The sequence below is a fragment of the Rhamphochromis sp. 'chilingali' genome (genome assembly GCF_963969265.1).
Source record: "Rhamphochromis sp. 'chilingali' genome assembly, chromosome: 12".
NCBI lineage: Eukaryota > Metazoa > Chordata > Actinopteri > Cichliformes > Cichlidae > Rhamphochromis > Rhamphochromis sp. 'chilingali'.
The window spans coordinates 4,607,645-4,627,093 of record NC_137939.1 but is presented as its reverse complement, the minus strand read 5'-3'; the positions used below and the strand labels follow the sequence as shown (position 1 = coordinate 4,627,093).

Genomic DNA, 19,449 nt, shown 5'->3' with positions numbered 1-19,449 from the left:
ATGATACACTGTGAGTGATAAAGACATTCATTCCTGCTCAGAGTTTTTCCAGATGTGATAGTCTGCAATGCTCCAGCGCTTCATTTACAGGACAGGAAAAAAGAAAAGAGTCTGTTGCTGTGCGCCCCCCCCCCCCCCATTTACGTTGCCACGGTGACAAATGAAAAGCAGAATCACCCACACAACTAATCAAATGAGTGAGTGACAACAAGTCAATATTTTCTCATTGTGTGGACAAGCAATATATCTGCACAGTAACAGCCTGTGCTGCATAGCTTGAAGGCTTAGGCAATGCTAGACTCGGAGCATTATGAGGATAATGTGCCAATAATCTGGCTCGGTGCGGCTGTTAAGACCAGCGCCAATAAAAAGACACGGTATCAATAGAGAACCACTACCAAGTACGGACTGAATTACCAGTGCAACAAACATAGTCTAGACTCGTACTTAAAACAAGAACGGAGCATCATGTAATGGCTACAAGCCAACAAAGACAAAAGACGGAATTGGACATTGATCTGTGGAGGTTTAAGAATAAACAAGACATCCTCAGAGTAACCCTGAACAGTATGCAAACACACCGTACTCAGATGTGAGAGGAAACAAGAATAAACGAACATTTAGTGCTCAGAGAATTAAGACTGTGTACATTTTACGTAAACTTCTTAGGGCTCTCTTGTCATTTTTAAAAGACATCTCCTTAGAAAAAGACAGCAACACACACACATAAATTAGCCTCCTTTTGATTGCATCCTCAACATAAAATGGAGTAAACATCATCTCTACAAGCTTGGTTAAACACGAGCAAGATCAATGGGCAAATTTATCAGCAAATATTACCATTCGCTGCCTGGCAAGTAATCATTAAGGAATGGCACTGATGCATTATTCATTGGCTAATGTATAATTCAGACTTAATAGCAGATTTATGCATAAATAAAGCCGTGATACATTTAAACACATTTAATGTTTACTCACTAAAATAGGATATGAATGCACAGCATTAACGCATCCCCACTGGTGTCATTTGATTAGCTGCTACTAATCCAGAGGATGCGGGGACATCAGGTGGCAATAGCACATGGATTTTATGAATACATGCTACTAATGCAAAACATCTCATCTAAAAAATAAATATAGAGTAGCTATCTGGGGGTAGGTGCCTAAAACAATGTTACACGGTATTACGTTCTGAAGTAAATAAGAACAGGGATTGGTCAATAAAGCCCAGGCGTGCTGTAATTTAGTATTCTGTCATGCAAAGATTTGTGCGGCTGTCGCTTTATCTCCTTCAGACATCAGCGGTGATTAAAGCTCATATCAAGATTGCGGAGATGTTCTTGTGGTAGTGTCCGAGCTGGTGTCAAAGGGACAGTCAACAGGGAGGACGAGGGAAATAGAGAGGACGCACAGGCTCCATCTGACTGTGTTCAGAGCAGGCAGCCCTGTGGGGACCGCCATTCCACTTTATGGCCATGCACTGAATTAACAAGGCCAGATGTCCCCCCACTTAACATGTGCGAAAAGTGCCCTCTGATGGGCTCAGCTGCTTTAAGGATGTACAGACATAGAGCTGGAGGAGGGAGGGTGGAAGGAAAGGAGATAGGGCCTATTTTCAATTATCCCAATTTCTCACTCATCGCTGGCTCCTGAGGTTTTTGTTAATTAAAGATATCGGCTTTTCCTCTGTGCACACAACAAATTAAAAGGAATTTTCTATGAACAATCAAAGCACCTCTCCAGTCCTTATTTGCTCTCCATTTCAGTAGTCACCCACCAGAGGGTACTGCCTCCTTAGCAGTTCCAGTACCACTGTTTCATGTGCACTGTGTCAATCCGCGGCTAATGTATTCTAATGAGTCACCAGTACACCGCTATCTGCAAGGACAATAGGTTGCGAAGTGGTGAAGCAAGCTCGATCCATTTAGAAATGAAACCTGTCTAAAAAACTCCACAAGTCCTGGAGAGATTTATCATCGCTCCTCAAAACCTCCAGTCTGCTTCTGTGCAGTGGGGGTGGTGGAAATGGTAGGAAAAGCTAGGACTTTCATTGATTTTCCACCTGGCTTTTCTTTAACAAGCCTGTGCTTGCTGTTCTGTATTGTCGAGGTCAAAAGTGGGAGAGTAACTGCAAGAAATGCCTTTAATGTGGCCTAAGATATACACAGTTGAGCCCACATTCAGAAAAAAACGGAGATGTAATTTACCTATGTTTAAGCGATAAGCATCTCACAACAGTTTGTTTTTCAGGGAGTCAAAGGCCACATGTGTTTTCATTCATGCAACCTATTATAATAACAACTGAATCGTTTTCTTTGTAATTACAAAGGAATACAGTTGAGTCATTCAGGCTATTACCCGAATGGAAAACATATCAAGACCCCAGCAGACTTTCTCATTAGAGAGAAAATGATAGGCCCGCCAACACTGCATCAATTACAACTCGCCTTTCTCTAATTCTTCATGCGTTACATCATAATGCTAAAAAACAACATACAGCAACCTCAAAAGTGTGTGGTTTTTTTCCCTTTCTTTTTTTAAATTCTAGCAGCCAGCAACTGCCATCATCCTGACACCGAAGAGGGAGAAAAAAAAAGGGGGCAGGGACACAGTGTGGTGCAATCCCACTGAGGGCCATCATGCGAGCAGATTAAATAACATTTTTCCAATGCCCTGTCAAACATTCAGCCGCCTCTGAGCAACCAGACAGCCGTTACAGCCTCACTCTATGAAGCATCTCTCTCTCTGCATGGTCAGAAACAGCCTCTTTGATCTGGATATCGCCCCTCAGATTCCTCAGAGGTGACACTCATACACGCGCCCGTATGTGAGCTGAATGTTTACTAGCTCTCTGTACCTTGTCAGCAGTGAGGACTTGTGTTTGTAAAGTGCGGTGGGGTAGTGGGGGTGGCGGCGGCGGTGACTCACGCCGCTACCTGCTTCCCCTGGTTTACATGAATCAAACAACACAGTCTGCGGACTCGGATCAAATTCCACATCAGATTTCATTTCCCACAAACACTAGTATAAAGCACTGCAAATAGACAAGATTGAAATGATACCGACAGCAGTAAGGCGGTGTGTACATAATTAAGATTTAGGTTGCTATACTCTCATCTGATAACAGCCTGAGTGCTGTGAAATGCTCGGCGCTCTCTTTCCATACAAATCCCACACTGCAGAACAACTCAGGCTCCTGTGTACAACTCCATTAAGAGGTCTGACCACTTCCTCTTTCGCTCCGTCCACAAGTAGTGAAACTAAATGGATATCCTAACCTCTGGGGAAGTGAAGAGGACGCCGCTTTAAAATGTGTTCACAAAGGCCAACTATGCAAGTTTTCCCACATGAGAGTGCAGGCTGAGACTGTGATTGCATGGTACGCAGACGTATATAAGTTAGAAATGGGCCCATTAGTGGCATAAAGGACTAAACCCAACCCTGCTGAAATAATAAAATAATACATATGGTGGGCCATCTTAATGAATGGCATTGGTTTACGTTTTTAAAAAAGCTCAGGATAATATTTCTGGCCTGTTTTAGTGGTGCAGTTAAGCTTAAAAGTAGTGAAATCAACTCAAAATCATCAACAGAGTGGCAGTAGGACCGGTCATAAACAAAATCAAATGATCAAAATCACAAATCGAGTCAAACACGGGAAACTAACAGACTGGCAAGCTGAGATTTACAAGTTAAAGGAACACTAGGAACAAGACACGCTGTTAAATTTTTAACCACACCTGCACCTTGTGCCTGATTCAGTGCCCCATATTCTCACTCACATGATTTTTTAAAGCAGTTGTGCCATACATTAATCACAAATACGCTGTCGTCCCACTCAAGCAAATTAATCGCATCTGAATCATTAAGGTAGAGGTCACTTCCTAGCTACCAAGGTGACCAAAAAGAAAAAACAGGCACAGGAAGCTTGGTGTGGTAGAGATTAACTCCTCGCAATTAGCAATGCAACTCTGAGTTTATGTGGTAGTTCAGCGCAAAAATCCAGCAGAAGGATTCCAGGAAGGGACTGTTTTTACACAGCGCAGAATGAAGGCAATCACCGCTTCACTCCCCCCCACCCCTCCTTGATTTGAATCTGTGTTTGTGCTTATGTGCCCAAGTACCCAGTGGATTCAGCCTCTGACACCCAGACTTACTACGACCAATTTACAGCGGTTTAAGTAACCACCCCCCCCCTCTGCCATAACTCGAAAACAGTGGATAAACTGCCTTTCAGACAAATAACTGTAGTCTGCTTTAAAATCCTAAGCTGCCACCTCCTGAACATACACACAAACACACACACACACATCCCACCAGCCACCCCCCCCCCCCCTCTTGCTCTTTTCAACCCCAGAGCCTCCCCCACCTCCACCCCCACAGTGAGAGCTGCATGTGCTCCAGCCAGAGTTCACAGCCTCTGGGGTGCTGAAGGGGGGGGGGAATCAAGTTAATTTGGTGGGTCCTTCCATAGTTTGCAACTGGCAAGGCCGTTCTCACAGACAGTAAACTCCCCCATCTTTTAAAAAAACAAAACGCTCCACTTAGCCTCCATTATTACAGCTGGATTACCAATTTATGACATGACAAAGAGTGAAAATCCAACAGTCGAGCCTATAATGTTACACTCAATCGACTCAAACTAGGGGGAAATCCCACTAGTCAGAATGTATGTACGACCAACTCACTGAGACTCATTTTGACATTTCTCCTGTAAAAATGCAACTTTTGTTTTTGGTCTTTCTTTTTTTTTTTTAGTTGTTCCTCAAAGTTAATTGATTGCTAAAATGCTTGAGCACGAGGAACTTCCACATGTCTGATGTTTCCTTCCCTGGCAGCAAAAACTGCATTGCAAGCCCAGTTTCTGTTTACTTCATTTTTCACACTTAAAAAAAAAACCCATTAGCTGCTGAAACTACTGTTAGAGTGCCCGCAGGGTCACGGAGGTTGTGTTGTGGGGGTCTGCTACAGTCCACAGGAGATACAACTTTGCAGCTCAAAAACAGTTGAGTGGGGGTCACACTTCCTCCTCTGGGTATAAACAAAAATAAGGGCATTTCAGACTCAAACTGTGCGTGTGCCACCCGGCTTTTCGCCTTGCTAGTGCCCAAATCCAGTGTCTTTATCACACACATACACACACACAGCTCCCAGTCTGCCCCCCCCCTCCAACCACAACTCTCCTACAATCTTTTTTTTTTTTTTGTATTCAACTACTCACCCGCCAGTCTGCTGATTCTTTGGGAGTCCCACAGACTGCTGCAAACAAGTTCAAAACGCGATCCTTGCCCAGGATGACCCACCGAACTTAAAAAGGCAAGCCAGCTGGACTTAATCCAAGACCCGGGACAAAAACGAGGCGAACACGGACACTTTTTCTTCTTCTTTTTTTGTATCCCCCCACTGAAAGAAGAAAACGCCACCCGCACGGAGGGACTCAGGCGAGCACTTGCTTCAACAAAAGACGGTTTCACTTTACTGATAGGCTGCTCACGTCCGGAATGAGCCCGATCAAAGGCACTACAGCGCTAGCGAGTCCCCCCTCGAAACTGCTCCTATTCCCTTTGGCCGTGTTGTTGTTGCTGTCGATGACAGTGTCCACAAGCAAAGTAACATAGCGCTTGTTTCGAGGGGTAGGAAACCAGCGAGTTCGCCGTTAACAGGCTCCGCTTCCTTTTTCCACACACACACACGCACACACACCACGATCTTGCTCTCTCTCTCTCTCTCCGTTTCGCACACACACACACCACGCGCACGCTCTCTCCCCCTTTCTCTCTCTCTCTCCTCCTATGCACACACTCCACGCTCCCTCCGAGTCTGTAAACCTCCCCCCTTCCTCCTCTTCTCTTCCTCCCCTCCTCCTCCCCCTCTTCAGCTGTTCAACAGACGCATCCACATGGCTGACCTAGTCTTTCTTTATCCAGACACTAGTGAAGGAGAATTACGCCGACCACACTCAAAAAAAAGGCGGAAAAAAAAAATCCGAGCGAAACAAAAACATGGACTGGATTCAAATAATCGTCATGGACAAAGATGGGGTGGGTTGGTGGGTGGTTGGGGGACGCCATTGGGGGCTGCTGATTGATGCCAGCGCCGTGGGGACACCGATGCGTGTGCGTGCGCGCGCATCAGGAAGCGAGGTGCAAGGCGGCCAAAGTAGCCCGACACGACCTTCATCATCATCATCATCATCACCAAGCGATCAATGACAACGCTTATGGGGAATGTGACTGAAACACTAAAGCGACACAATGAGAGCGTGCAGTAGCGCTGCCTTTGTAAATAATTGCTTAATAGCCCACATTTCCCGCGCCACGCGGCACTGACACGTTCCTTTTCTAAACGGTGACACAAATATATAAATAACTACATGTAACGCCATCCTTACGGTGCAGGTCGCTGATTTCTATCTGAAAACATTAGTACGTGCACCCCCTCCCCACCCCTCCAGAATATACACCAGAGAGACGTGAGTGGATGCCGCTCGGGTTTGTAGGAGCTCATTTGCATTTTTGGATAATGAATTAATTAGTCACCCCACCCGTTAAAAAGGCAGAAACAAGCAGGGATGATAATGTGACTAGTCCATTAGCCATAGTTCGTTTTTTTGCAGGGGGGGGGGGGGGGGTCTTTTTTATTTTTATTTTTTATTTTTCTAACGGTAAACCTGTACATTTTTCCAAGGTCCCTGCGCTCATTTTGTTGAATTTCACGGTAAAAAAAACAAAAAAAAACGCACAACACTATTTAGTCCCCCCCTTTTTTTTTAAATTTAAATCTAAATGCTGCCATTAAAACCTGACGGCACACTAACACACCTGGGAAGAGCAGTGACACAAAGATGGACTGTGTTACCTTGTAAATTAATAGGATAATTTTCATTTCACCCAGTGAGTAGCTTGACACATTTTCATTGTCTTAAACATGATATTGGATCACTGTTAAAAAAAAAAAAAAAATCCAATTAACTAAAGCAAATAGTGCATTGGGCTAGTTTCTTTGGCACAAACATGGGCAGCAGGAGAGACAGGCAGTGAGGATTGATAGAAATTGAGTTGAGGGGTGGTGTGCAGGGGGCTCTTCATTGTGCTACAAACCACGTTGGTCGTCTTCATTTCAATGGCAGCGGTGTGGTGGTGGGCTCTGCTGTGTAACAGAGTGCTGGTAAAAACCTTTTCCAGCTCCTGAGGCAACTGTCCTGACCCCCCGCCCCCACACCACTTAGAAACCCAATACCATGAGCAGCCACAGCTCCTCCCTCATCACAGTATGTATACATTTCACAGGATCAGTGTTTATGATATTTACACACAGTCTCCCCTCCTTTCCCCGAGACGCACAAACACTCAGAGGGTCCAGAAGGATGGATGGGGAGATGGAAACGCACGTCTCCCTCGGTTTCTATCACAAAATCAAAGCGTAAAAGATTTTTCAGTCTAGTGACTCAAAATGCCACCATTCCCAGCACAGCGCAAGGCTTAAGTTGGGCCCAAGACGGCAGTGAAGGGCGAGTGCAGCGAATCCACTCTGAAGGCAGTGCGAAGCAAAGCTGGATTGGCTGGCCCGGGCAGGCTCCCCTCCCCGGCAGATGAGATCCCATTATCAGGCGGACGAGAACTCCACCTCCAGGATTTCACAGCTCCTCTGTTTATCACATGGCTCTGTCAAGTTGGGCACCATTAACCAATAATGAAAGGAGACAACCGGTGCAGTTACAAGCAAAGCACTCCACATTCTACAGGCCTAAGCATGTATCTGGGAAGCTGACTGTGTCTATTCAATTCTGTTCAGCATTCAAACGGCCCATCACAATACCTTTTCCCCGAGCGCCCCTCTCTACAGCTATAGCGCCTTCGATCCCGACAGAGCAAAATCAGGTTGGTCTCTGTTTTTGAATTTGGAGGCAATGAAATTTAACAGAGCCGCTTTAAAAAGGGGGGAAAATGGCACTTTCCTATAACACTCCCTTCATAAAGAATATCAGAGGAGAAGAATTTCAGTAGAAGTTAAGAAAACCAGAAAAGGTGGATGATGACACACGCACGCACGCACGCACGCACGCACGCACGCACGCACGCACGCACGCACGCACGCACGCACACACACACACACACACACACACACACACACAAAACAGCACATTAAACCAAACACAAGCTATCATTTTGAAATACGTTTTCCCTCAACCACATCAAACACAATTAGTACAAGTGTTACTGAACAAAAAGACTGCCACTGAATCAAAGACCCACATGCCCCTCCCCGGTCTGTCTACTCCATTTATGGTTTATAGGACTCTGTAGCCACTTACCCTCATTAAAAATGAATACTTGACAAAAGCTGTGGCTGACACAAACTGTTTGCTTTAGCCTGATTTCTCTGTGCTGGAGGAGAAGAAAAAAACAAAACAAAAACAAGCCACTCAGGCAGCAAACGGAGAGCAGGGGAGACAGAGAGACAGACAGAAGAGGGGGAGAAAGTGCTCAGCAACACAAATAAGTCAGCCAGTAGCTGAAACAACAGAAAAAAGTGACATGGATGACTGAGCCAAGCCTGTGAGATAGTTGGCAAGCCTCAGAGGCCTTGGCCTCTTAAGCACTCATATCTAGTAACTTCATTTAATACATTCACCAGGGATGAGCAGACGAGTTGAAGGAGGGGGGGGGGGGGGGAAGGGATTTAGAGAAGAAAACAATACTTGTACACCAGGAAGAGGGTAAGGCTGTGGTGGTGCTGGTGCTGGTGGGGGTGTGCTTCAGAGGCTCGACTTTAACACATGACTAAATCTCTACTGTGTAACAAGCCAACTTCCCCCGCTCCCAGCACATAATAAAAGGAGGCAAAATGGATGTGCTAGCTTGATCTTTGTAACTATTTTACCATTCTTAGGCAGGTATTATCTAAAGGAGCCTTTATTCTTGTATTAGATATTCGAACAGTGCTCTTCCAGATGGGGGCTTTAAAGCAGTGACTGTCTCCACCACACGTACTATATCCATAAAGAACAAAGGCTCTGTGTGACTGCTGCTTCAAGTTACTGTTCCTCATACTGAGGCGAGTGCTGAAAGCCCCTCCCCTTTCTGAGCTGGCAGGCGAACCCAAAAGAAGGCTGACTTCAAATCATTCATTGCCCCTTTTAGCTTTCATAGATTCTGAAGAGAACACTTTACAAGTTGGGGGAATCCAAAGGGAAAACAGGGTCTTGCTCGACTAATTAAAGCACAGACTTTGCCTGGAGCGGTTTGAGAGAGGGGAGGAAGCAATAAAACAATCCTTTTCAATCTCCCAACAAAGTAACTCAAGGAAATTACTCAACTAAATATGGTTAACTATACGCTTGTGGATAGCAAGACTCAAGATTTTTAGAGGTTGTTGCTTTAGCTGAGGAGAATAGCACTCAACAGAGGATGTTTTCATTAGAGGAAAAAAACTGCAAAGGAAACGGAGGTTACGCATTGCTCTGAGTAAACTGCCTTATCAAGGTGACACAACTTACTGAAAAATCAAGTTGTCTGTTGGTTTTAGTCCAAACAGGCAGCTAGTAATTAAGCTGCTACCTAGTAGGCTTTATTTGCTGTCATTAACACAGCTGTAAAATGTGAGAGAAGCCAAGGAAAGGTATTTCACTTTAGGCAATCAGAGCAAGGTCTAGCCTTGCATAGCTATCTTGTTTACATAGCTATTCACAGTCACATTTGGCAGCCTTGCAACACTCTGAAAACCAAGACACTTGTAGGCTACATATGTCTAATCTCTTTGCCAAGCTACACAAGCTACTCAAGAGAGTGAAACTTGCTTGCAGCAGCCATTTGGTTAAAGTATTGCATATTTAAAAAATGAATGTAAGTAAACCTTACTCCAGATGGGGGTAGCTGCCACCTGGCAGATAAATTGATGAAATGGTGGTGGGAGACAGCACAGCATTTTTCTTTGTAAAAATACAGCACTAACTGATTGCTCATTTGCAGACTTTGATAAATGTGTGAGTAGAAAAAAAAACAGCTTTTAATAGAAGTGCGCCCTGTCTGAATTCACACAAAGAGCGCTCCGCAGCTTCCATTAGATCACAGCTTGCTGAAATGAAGACATTTTTTTTAAAGGGCCAAGGTAAGAGTAAATCGGGGTGTGAAACTATTACAAAATCAGATCATTCAAGTCTTTACATGGCTGTAAAATCTGATTCTAATACAGAGCAGATTCAACGCAGTCGCACACAAACGCACGTGTGTAATACCTCAGATGCTACAGTCCCTGATTTTCCACAGACATTCTTCGAGCTCTCACATGGACTGTCTGTGTCTGATTCTCCAGGCAAAACAGGGCCTCATTCATCTGAATAAAAGAGCAGTTCAGCCTGCCGTGGCTGCACTGAGAACAGACTCTGAGGAATGAGACTATATTTCCAAGAGGGCCACAGAGGGACAAGGGTGCAGGCAGGCAAGGCAAGGCAAGGCTGTGATGCAAAAAAGAGGAAGTTTACATTTCAGGCAAATCCTTTTGTGTACAAAAACACGGCAAGATAAACAAACAGCACATGTGTCTGCTGCTCGACTCGGAAGAACCTGTTCCTGAGTGGAGCTGTGATTAAACGTGATCGGCACGAGCAAATGAAGTCCGCTGTGGTCGTGAAAGCAAGAAATGGGGGGGTGGGGGTGATTACTGTGTGGTCTGAGGTAGCCAGCGACTGCTCCATTTCACACAGAGCACATGGCAGTCTCACCTCCATACACTGCCACCCTGTGGACAGTGACAAGAGGTACAGCTTCATGCTGCTTCTATGGAGGATCCTGGAGTGAGTGTGTGAGAGAGAGGAGGTGAGCCAGCGTTCATTATGAGTAAAACCAAACATTTACTCCACACGCTAATTCATGACATGTGTATGCTCAATATGGCACAATGGCCCTTTAATGCTGTATTTTTCCCTCCAGTGCCGACGCTTATTCAGAAATCAATTATTCTCCTCTGGTCACACTCGGCTTCTCTCAGTGTGTAAGCTAATGATTCAGCCATCTAGTTTACGGATACATAACGGTAACTAGAATAACCACATCCATTATAAGTCAGAGTAACAAGCATCTAAAAGTCATTCAAGTTAATTTTTCACAGCTTTCCTTTTTTCCATTTGGCATGAATAATAGCAGAGAGAAGTAATCTCAAAGGCAAATGTACGGTCAGCATGTCAGCACTGGGTGCGGTGAGAAAAAGATGTGTTATTCAAAGAGACAGCACACAGTCAGGGTGTTGAGGCTGTGTTATGAGATTAGACTGTTTTTTGTGGGAGCGAACGGTTAAAATCAGTCTGTGTGCAGTCAGAGCAGACAGTTTGGAGATCAGTGCTGAGGTCAAGAGGAGCCACTTAGCTGTGCTTTGGCCTTCCAACCCCTACAGCATTCAGAATCCACTGTTCCACAGAGGGAGTAGATAAAACGCTTGGCAGCAGACTTGCAACAAGAGATGGCTACATTTACTAATGTGCGGTGGATTTATTTATTTCTTTTTAAAAGCTACAAAATGGAAATTAATGGGAATCGCTAGAAAGGTGGGAAGCTTTCTCATTAGAAAGGATATATATTAGCTTAGCCTCACTAATGCGGTTCCCCTATAGGCATTAAATCTTCGGTACAAACAAAGCAATAAGCAACCAAGACTAAAACCTATACCTCTCTCTCAATCACTGCTCAACCATGAAGGTCATCCTGCATTTTCCTCTTCCAGCTATTATCCCTGTGATTTCAGACTAGTGCTAAATGAGATGTACAATTGCGATGAGATGGGAACAAAAAGTGTCCTTTTTGTGCTAAAATCAGAAGATAACATGTTGCAAATCATTTGTGAATACATGACAGGGATATGAGATGCTAACCCAGTTGGAAAGACAGTTGATATTCAATGTTGAGCAAACTGGAAGCCTAAAATTGTAAGTTTCTTTATAGTGGGGAACAAACGGCGAGGAATAAACAGTGGTGGGCTTGTGCAGCTTTAGTTCAACGAGTCAGCTTGTACCAGAGCGGTGGATGGAGGGGAAATATAGATGGCTTGAGCGAGGGAGTGCAAGCTGTAGCTCTCTCTGTTCCTGCACACATCAGCAGCAGGAGGGCAGGGATGCGCAGAGGCCACAGCAAGCCAATTACCAAACTCATTAAGTAACCTGCTAGCTGGCTTTGAACTGCAGCTCCCTCCATCATATCACGACTGGATTCTCCACCGTTGTTGTGGACATCTCGCACCTCTTCTTCTTCTTCTTTCTTTTTTTTTGGTTGTTAAATAGCTCGAGAGTGAATCCAAAAAACTGACACAATAATTGCATTTTCACATGCGTTCTCTGGAATTCAAATGAAAGAAATCACAGATGAAACTGCAATTTTAAAAAAAGAAAGACAGACAGACTGGCAGCTTGAAGGTGTAAGTTTGGCAAAAAAGCAGCTGCAAACAAAGGAGACCTGCTTATACAGCAGGTAGAGGGAGAGGGGAGGAAAAAAAGCAAATAATGGATCAAAACACAAACACGAGAATTGATTGGCGTGAGCTAGCAACTGAGGGATGAATCAGCGCTGACAGGCTTGAGCCGTTCTCTCCGGGAGCACTGAACGCAAGAGTCAAAATGGCTGCAAACAGGGAGGAGGAGGTCAGTGCATGAAGATGATGATGGAGAGGTATCAGGCTGAGAGCACAAAGGCCAGGGAGAGAACATGATCAAGGTCCAGTGGGTGGGGTAAGAACAGAACATTTTTTTGGGGGGGGGGTTAGAGCAGAGCAAAAAACACTGCACTCGCCAACGCTAGAGTGTCACAAAGCATTGTTGACTAACCTTGACTGCATTCACCTCCTAGCTCACTGCCACACTTCCTTTCAACAAGTATTGACACAACGACAGTCTGCAAGAGAAAAACTGGAAGGGGGTGGGGGAGGATAGACACACACACACAGAGAGAACAGGGGAAAAGTATGAATGAGGTGAAAATGGAACAAACGAGGTGATAGCAGATTGACAGTAGAGGTGTATGTGTAGGTGAAGATGGCTGCCATCTTTGCCGTCATGTTGAACATGCGGCGAATGTTGCCAGCGAAAGCCATGAAGCTGTACAACATGGTAATAATGACACTAATTATTTTGTACCGCACATTTTAAAACCAGCATTTACAAAGTGCTTTGCAGTACCATTCACATTTTCTATGTGGAGATTGTAAGCATTTGTTCTAAGCCAGTATTCATTTCCCTCTTCCCCAACAAACCACTCTGGATGCACACAGATCTAAGCACTTATGCCTGCAACACACACACACACACACACACACACACACACACACACACACACACACACACACACACACACACACACACACACACACACACACACACCCCTGAACCTCCCCCATTATCCCATGAGCCCTCTCTACTCTGCCTCGCTCTACAAGAGCTTGGAAATAAAAACATCACAGCTCTGCCTCGCAGCACCTGTTCAATAACATTGACATTTCACATTCAGCATCCGCACACTGAGAGATTCCCTGCATTTACTCTCTTTAACACGTAGAAGCACAAAACACACACACACACACACACGCACGCAAGCCAAATTCGTGCCAACGTATGCTTTTTAATGCCGCAAAGGCGGCTGCGTGTGTGCAGATGCACGTCTGTCCCGCGTACGTGCCTGCAAGACGAGGGGTAAAAAATTCATTTGACTAGCTGAGGTGCACGTCTTAATTTTATGAATTTTTTTTTTTTTTACAATTGACTAATTAAAAGATAGCAATTATTTCTTTGTGCGTTACAGAAACTGTGTTCGGTGTGTTTACGTGATATGACTCAGTAGCTTCCCTCATATTATTTTTTTCAGCACAAAACACATGCAAATCTCCTCAGGATCATTTAGGAACACTTGTCAATATTGTTTAGAATAATAAGAGACAACAGTAACTGTTTCACATGTTCATTGTCTTCTGTGCTTTACTGGAAGGGAGTGGCTGGGCTTTCGAACCAATCGTGTATCGACGGCAAATTAAGAACAAAACAAGATGACACCCCCAGATATTTACCCCACGTGCACAATTATTCTGTTTGTTCTCTTTCTTTCCTCGCCTCTGATGTAATACTCCTCCTAAATTCAGCTTGCATGAAATGAAATGGTCTGTTTGATATTATTCACTGCACACCTGGTGTTATTTCTTTTAAATTCAAAAAACAAAGTATTTCTATTCAAGGCAGTATAAGCACTGTCGAACGGCAAGCTGGGTATGCTGTTGTCTGACATTTGGAGGGGAGGGGGAGGCAAAACACACTCAATAACCACCCGGACCAGCATGTAATATTTATATTTGCTCCCAGATCAAACTTGCCAAAGAAGATTTTGGGGTCAAACATGTTTGTTTTAAACATTTGGTATGATTTTCTTTTATGTAACATGCTGCTACAATGCCAGTCTTCATGTAATAGTTGCCACCTGAGGAAAGCTGAAATGTGCCTGCTTCCATGGCTCAATGGTGTCATCAGGTGCAGCCTAACCTGGAAGGCTGAGCAGGGGCATCTGTTTGACAGCATTAGAGAGCATCAGAGCCCCTGCCATACACAGATTAAATGGCAGTAAATCTGAGGATTAGATTCATGTATGAATAGCCCATATTGATTTTGCAATCTCTTCAGTAACTCTGGGATTTTCACGGTGCAGACAATGTGGGCATCAAGCGTGTGCGCGCACATACACACATGGGCTCATCTATCTGCCTGGTTTTTAAAAGCCTCTAAAATCAGTCTGTGACTAACCCATCCCCATTTTAATCTGCTCATGTCTCCGCCTACAGGATGTATTCGAATAGCACAAGGCATGCAACATCATTCCTTTAAAAAACTGCCCGTTCATCCAGCCTCTCTGAGTAGCCACAACAAAGCAGAGAGAACTAAACAAGCTCAAGAGGCCTAGAAACGTCCAATCCTATATATTGTTATGTGTGCTCATGTGAGAACAAGATCGCTTCCATGCTCTTTGAGTTGAGGGTTATTATTTGTGAGCACCATGGGTTGATGTGGACGGCCATAGCGCCAGGATTTCTCTTCTTTCGGTGCCTCTTCTCAGTCTTAAAAGCTAAATATGCATGCTCTCTCTTTCTCTGTTGCTCTCTCTCTCTCTCTCTCTCTCTCTCTCACACACACACACACACACACACACACACACACACACACACACTTGAATTCATTCAACCCTGACGCGACCTTTTTGACACGAAAATCCCAAAATCCTGTGCTGAAACTCAAATCCCCTCTGACCACTATGGCCCTTCGGAAGCAGGATGACATCAAAAAGAAGCGCTTTGCTTTCATGACTTTAGTCCACCCCTCAGTATGTCAGCGTCTCTGGCCCTCTGCCACATGCTTGTCACACACACAAAATAAAAAAACACTATTTAGAAACATACGCAGCACATACAACATGAAGAAACCAAAGATAGCCTGAGCTGCAACTTCCCTATTTCCACACACAACGAGGTGGGCGTCAATTGTGCTGTGATATGAAGGGGCTTCCAAAGCAAACACACTATACTCCTTTCCCCTTTACAGCTACACAAAACATGGATAAAGCCTATATTTACAATATATGTACAATACATTTTTCTTGCTTGGCAACCTGCAGCAACCTGACAACCTCATTCAAAATGGCTGCTCTGGTCATCATGCGTGCCCTTAGCCACCTATGGAGGCGCATGAAACTGATTACCTGGTGATTGGTTTGTATTGGGAGATAGCTCTATTAACCTTTGGGTAACACAGGTGTGTAACCAAGTAGAACGCTGCTCTTACTACACGAGAGAGACTGAGAGAAAGAGAGACATGGAGAAACTCGGTGTGACAGCAGAGCTGCTCCAATTAGGTAAGCACATTGAGCCGTCAGGCCACCACATTCATCAACACACAGAATGCCAGTCAGCAGCACCAGAAGGCTCGCCCGCCTCTTTACCACGCTACTGTTACTGTGGTGCAGTCGGGAGAGTGACAGGGAGGCATTTGCAAAGCAGATTTGGACCATTCTCCCCAGCATTTGGCAGCGCAAATGTTTCTATGCATGGTTTGGGTTGTTTTTACTCGCATTTCCCTTGTCCTAATAGACTGACCACGGGCCGCTAATGATATCATTATCATACATGCACTGTAATTATCTCGACCCACCGTGTGCCAAGATCAATGGACGGCAAAATTTGGATCAATTGATGAGTCTGCTGCTGTTAAGCTGCCGAAACATATTTCGCACACAGTCGATGTGCTGTTGGATGGGCTGTGAATGAATTGGGTCCCTGCCTGTTTTCAGAGTGCGGCATCCAGACATGGGGTTAGGCAAGTGGATCTGTGCCATATAAGAAGTGAACTAAACTGGCAGGGCTGGTGAGCTTCCCTCTGCTCTTCATAATGTCAACCACAGCCACTACTGCTGGACACAAAGCCCCAAACAACAGTTTAACATTTCTAACAAAGTCAAAACAATGTAATGATTGTATATGTTTTTCTACTGTCTCTTTGTCACCATCATGTTTAAAAGAACAGAATTTGATCAAAAACCAAAGAATTTGCATGAAAACAACAGAATTTGAAAACAAACAACGGAATTTGAATGAAAACAACAGAATTTGAAAACAAACAACGGAATTTGAGAACAAACAATGGAATTTGAACGAAAACAATGGAATTTGAATGAAAACAACACAATTTGAACGAAAACAACGGAATTAGAATGTATAGAACAGAGTTTGAATGAAAGCAACAGAATTCTAAAACAAACAATAGAATTTGAATAAAAAGAGTAGAATTAGAATGAAAACAACGGAATTAGAATGAAAACAACAGAATTAGAATGAAAACAACGGAATTTGAAAACAAACAACGGAATTTGAATGAAAACAACCAAATTCGAATGTACAGAACAGAGTTTGAATGAAAGCAACAGAATTCTAAAACAAACAATAGAATTTGAATGAAAACAACAGAATTTGAGAACAAACAATGGAATTTGAACGAAAACAATGGAATTTGAATGAAAACAACACAATTTGAACAAAAACAACGGAATTAGAATGTATAGAACAGAGTTTGAATGAAAGCAATAGAATTCTAAAACAAACAATAGAATTTGAATAAAAAGAGTAGAATTAGAATGAAAACAAAATCATTTGAATGAAAACAACAGAATTAGAATGAAAACAACGGGATTTGAAAACAAACAACGGAATTTGAATGAAAACAATGTAATTAGAATGTACAGAACAGAGTTTGAATGAAAGCAACAGAATTCTAAAACAAACAATAGAATTTGAATGAAAACAACAGAATTTGAGAACAAACAATGGAATTTGAACGAAAACAATGGAATTTGAATGAAAACAACCGAATTCGAATGTACAGAACAGAGTTTGAATGAAAGCAACAGATTTCTAAAACAAACAATAGAATTTGAATAAAAAGAGTAGAATTAGAATGAAAACAACAGCATTTGAATGAAAACAACACAATTTGAATGAAAACAACACAATTTGAATGAAAACAACAGAATTTGAATGAAAACAATGGAAGTTTAAAACAAACAACAGAATTAGAATGAAAACAACGGAATTAGAATAAAAACAACGGAATTTGAAAACAAACAACGGAATTTGAATGAAAACAATGTAATTAGAATGTACAGAACAGAGTTTGAATGAAAGCAACAGAATTCTAAAACAAACAATAGAATTTGAATAAAAAGAGTAGAATTTGAATGAAAACAAAATCATTTGAATGAAAACAATGGAAGTTTAAAACAAACAACAGAATTAGAATGAAAACAACAGAATTAGAATGAAAACAACGGAATTTGAAAACAAACAACGGAATTTGAATGAAAACAATGTAATTAGAATGTACAGAACAGAGTTTGAATGAAAGCAACAGAATTCTAAAACAAACAATAGAATTTGAATTAAAAGAGTAAAATTAGAATGAAAACAACGGAATTTCAATGAAAACAACTGAATTAGAATGAAATGAATAGAATTTGACTGAAAACAAAAGAATCTGATCAAAAACCAAAGAATTTGAATGACAACAATGGAAGTTTAAAACAAACAACAGAATTAAACACCCATGTCAGAGTGGAAGACAACAGCAATAGAAATCTCTTTAATGTGTTTTAACTACTTGCTTACATCTCTTAACACTGTTTGGAACCCTCATTTATGTTACAACGTGCAACAAATTATATGTAACAACCTCCCTCCTCACTTACTTTAAAGCCAGCAAACTCTAGAAAATATAAATGCATCTTTTTTTCCCCTTTTTTTGCAGGGCTTTGGATTGCATTTACTATTTCTTCATCTCTTTTTTGCAGTTATTAATTCATCAGGTCCACCTCCTGAACAGTGTTCATGCTTAAATCATAAGCCCTCTTGCTGTTTCCTGCTCCTGAATTGGTCTCAATCATGACAACAATTTGAGAGCAGTCGGATTGTGTGATCGGAGGTACCTGATTGCGCTGATGAGCAGAGAGGTGCTGAAGAAAGGAAAGTGGGCCATCTACACTGAACAACTAATGATAATAATATGACATGAACAACAACCCAAAGGTAACACAAACAGATAGCATCACCCTTACAACACTGCCCACTGTGTACTCACCTAAAGAAAGACACAATCCAATATGAAATCATCTCTACTTCAACCTTGAGCTAAGGGTCTTGTCAACAGTAACACTTTTCCCATGCAAGTCACATTTTAGAGAACTCTGTATATCCAGGGGAGAGGGTTAATTCTTTTCATGGGTCTGCTTATCATCATCCTTTAGGCAGCATGATGCAACTTATTCCAGTATACAAAGGCTAATGCAGTTAAATCACACCTAGTGGACTTGAATGCTTGACACTAAGCTTCCCAGCGTACTAGCTAGCTCGAGTGGGCGAGAAATGAACCTTGTTATGTGTCCTGACACTGGGCCCTGCTCCCCAGCAAATAAAAACATGCCTCTCACTTACTGGCTGCCTGCGCTCACGGCCCCATACATCAGCATTATAAAGGAGCTCGGCAGCCTCAAGGTCAGCTCAATTTCCTCCTGCTGTTATGAAGTATCAGAATCACAGCAAGAGGGGGCACCCACACACATGTAAAGAAATGATTTAGGGAGCGAGGGAGGGGAGGGAGAGAGAGAAAGAAAGAAAGAAAAAGAAAGAAAGAAAGAAAGAAGGGGGGGATTTGGAGTGTGAAGGAGAGGCGGTGTGTGATACAATAGGGAACTGTGACAAATCACCAGGAGAGAACCAGCCTCTTCTACAGTAAGGATGTGTGAGTGCGGACAATTGTGAGAAAATGTAGAGAATATTAAGCCTACTTGCTCATTCCACACACTAAGAATGTAGCAGTCTGCAGTATATGTAATGGGATTGAGCGGTTTCTGTTTAACAAGCTGATTCCCCTCGTGTAAGCGCTCAAGT

General features: G+C 43.0%; 1 protein-coding gene across 2 annotated transcripts in view; it reads right to left on the bottom strand.

Annotated features, from left to right (window-relative positions):
• Window positions 1-5,891, bottom strand: part of rerea (arginine-glutamic acid dipeptide (RE) repeats a) — a 91,487-nt gene extending 85,596 nt beyond the window's left edge. Inside the window, exon 1 of one of the 2 annotated variants that reach the window (XM_080899815.1) lies at window positions 5,222-5,891. The gene's annotated coding sequence lies outside the window, so the exon portion shown is untranslated. The remainder of the gene's footprint in view (window positions 1-5,221) is intronic. The other variant, XM_080899814.1, reaches the window with a different exon arrangement.
• Between the last annotated feature and the right edge of the window lie 13,558 nt (window positions 5,892-19,449).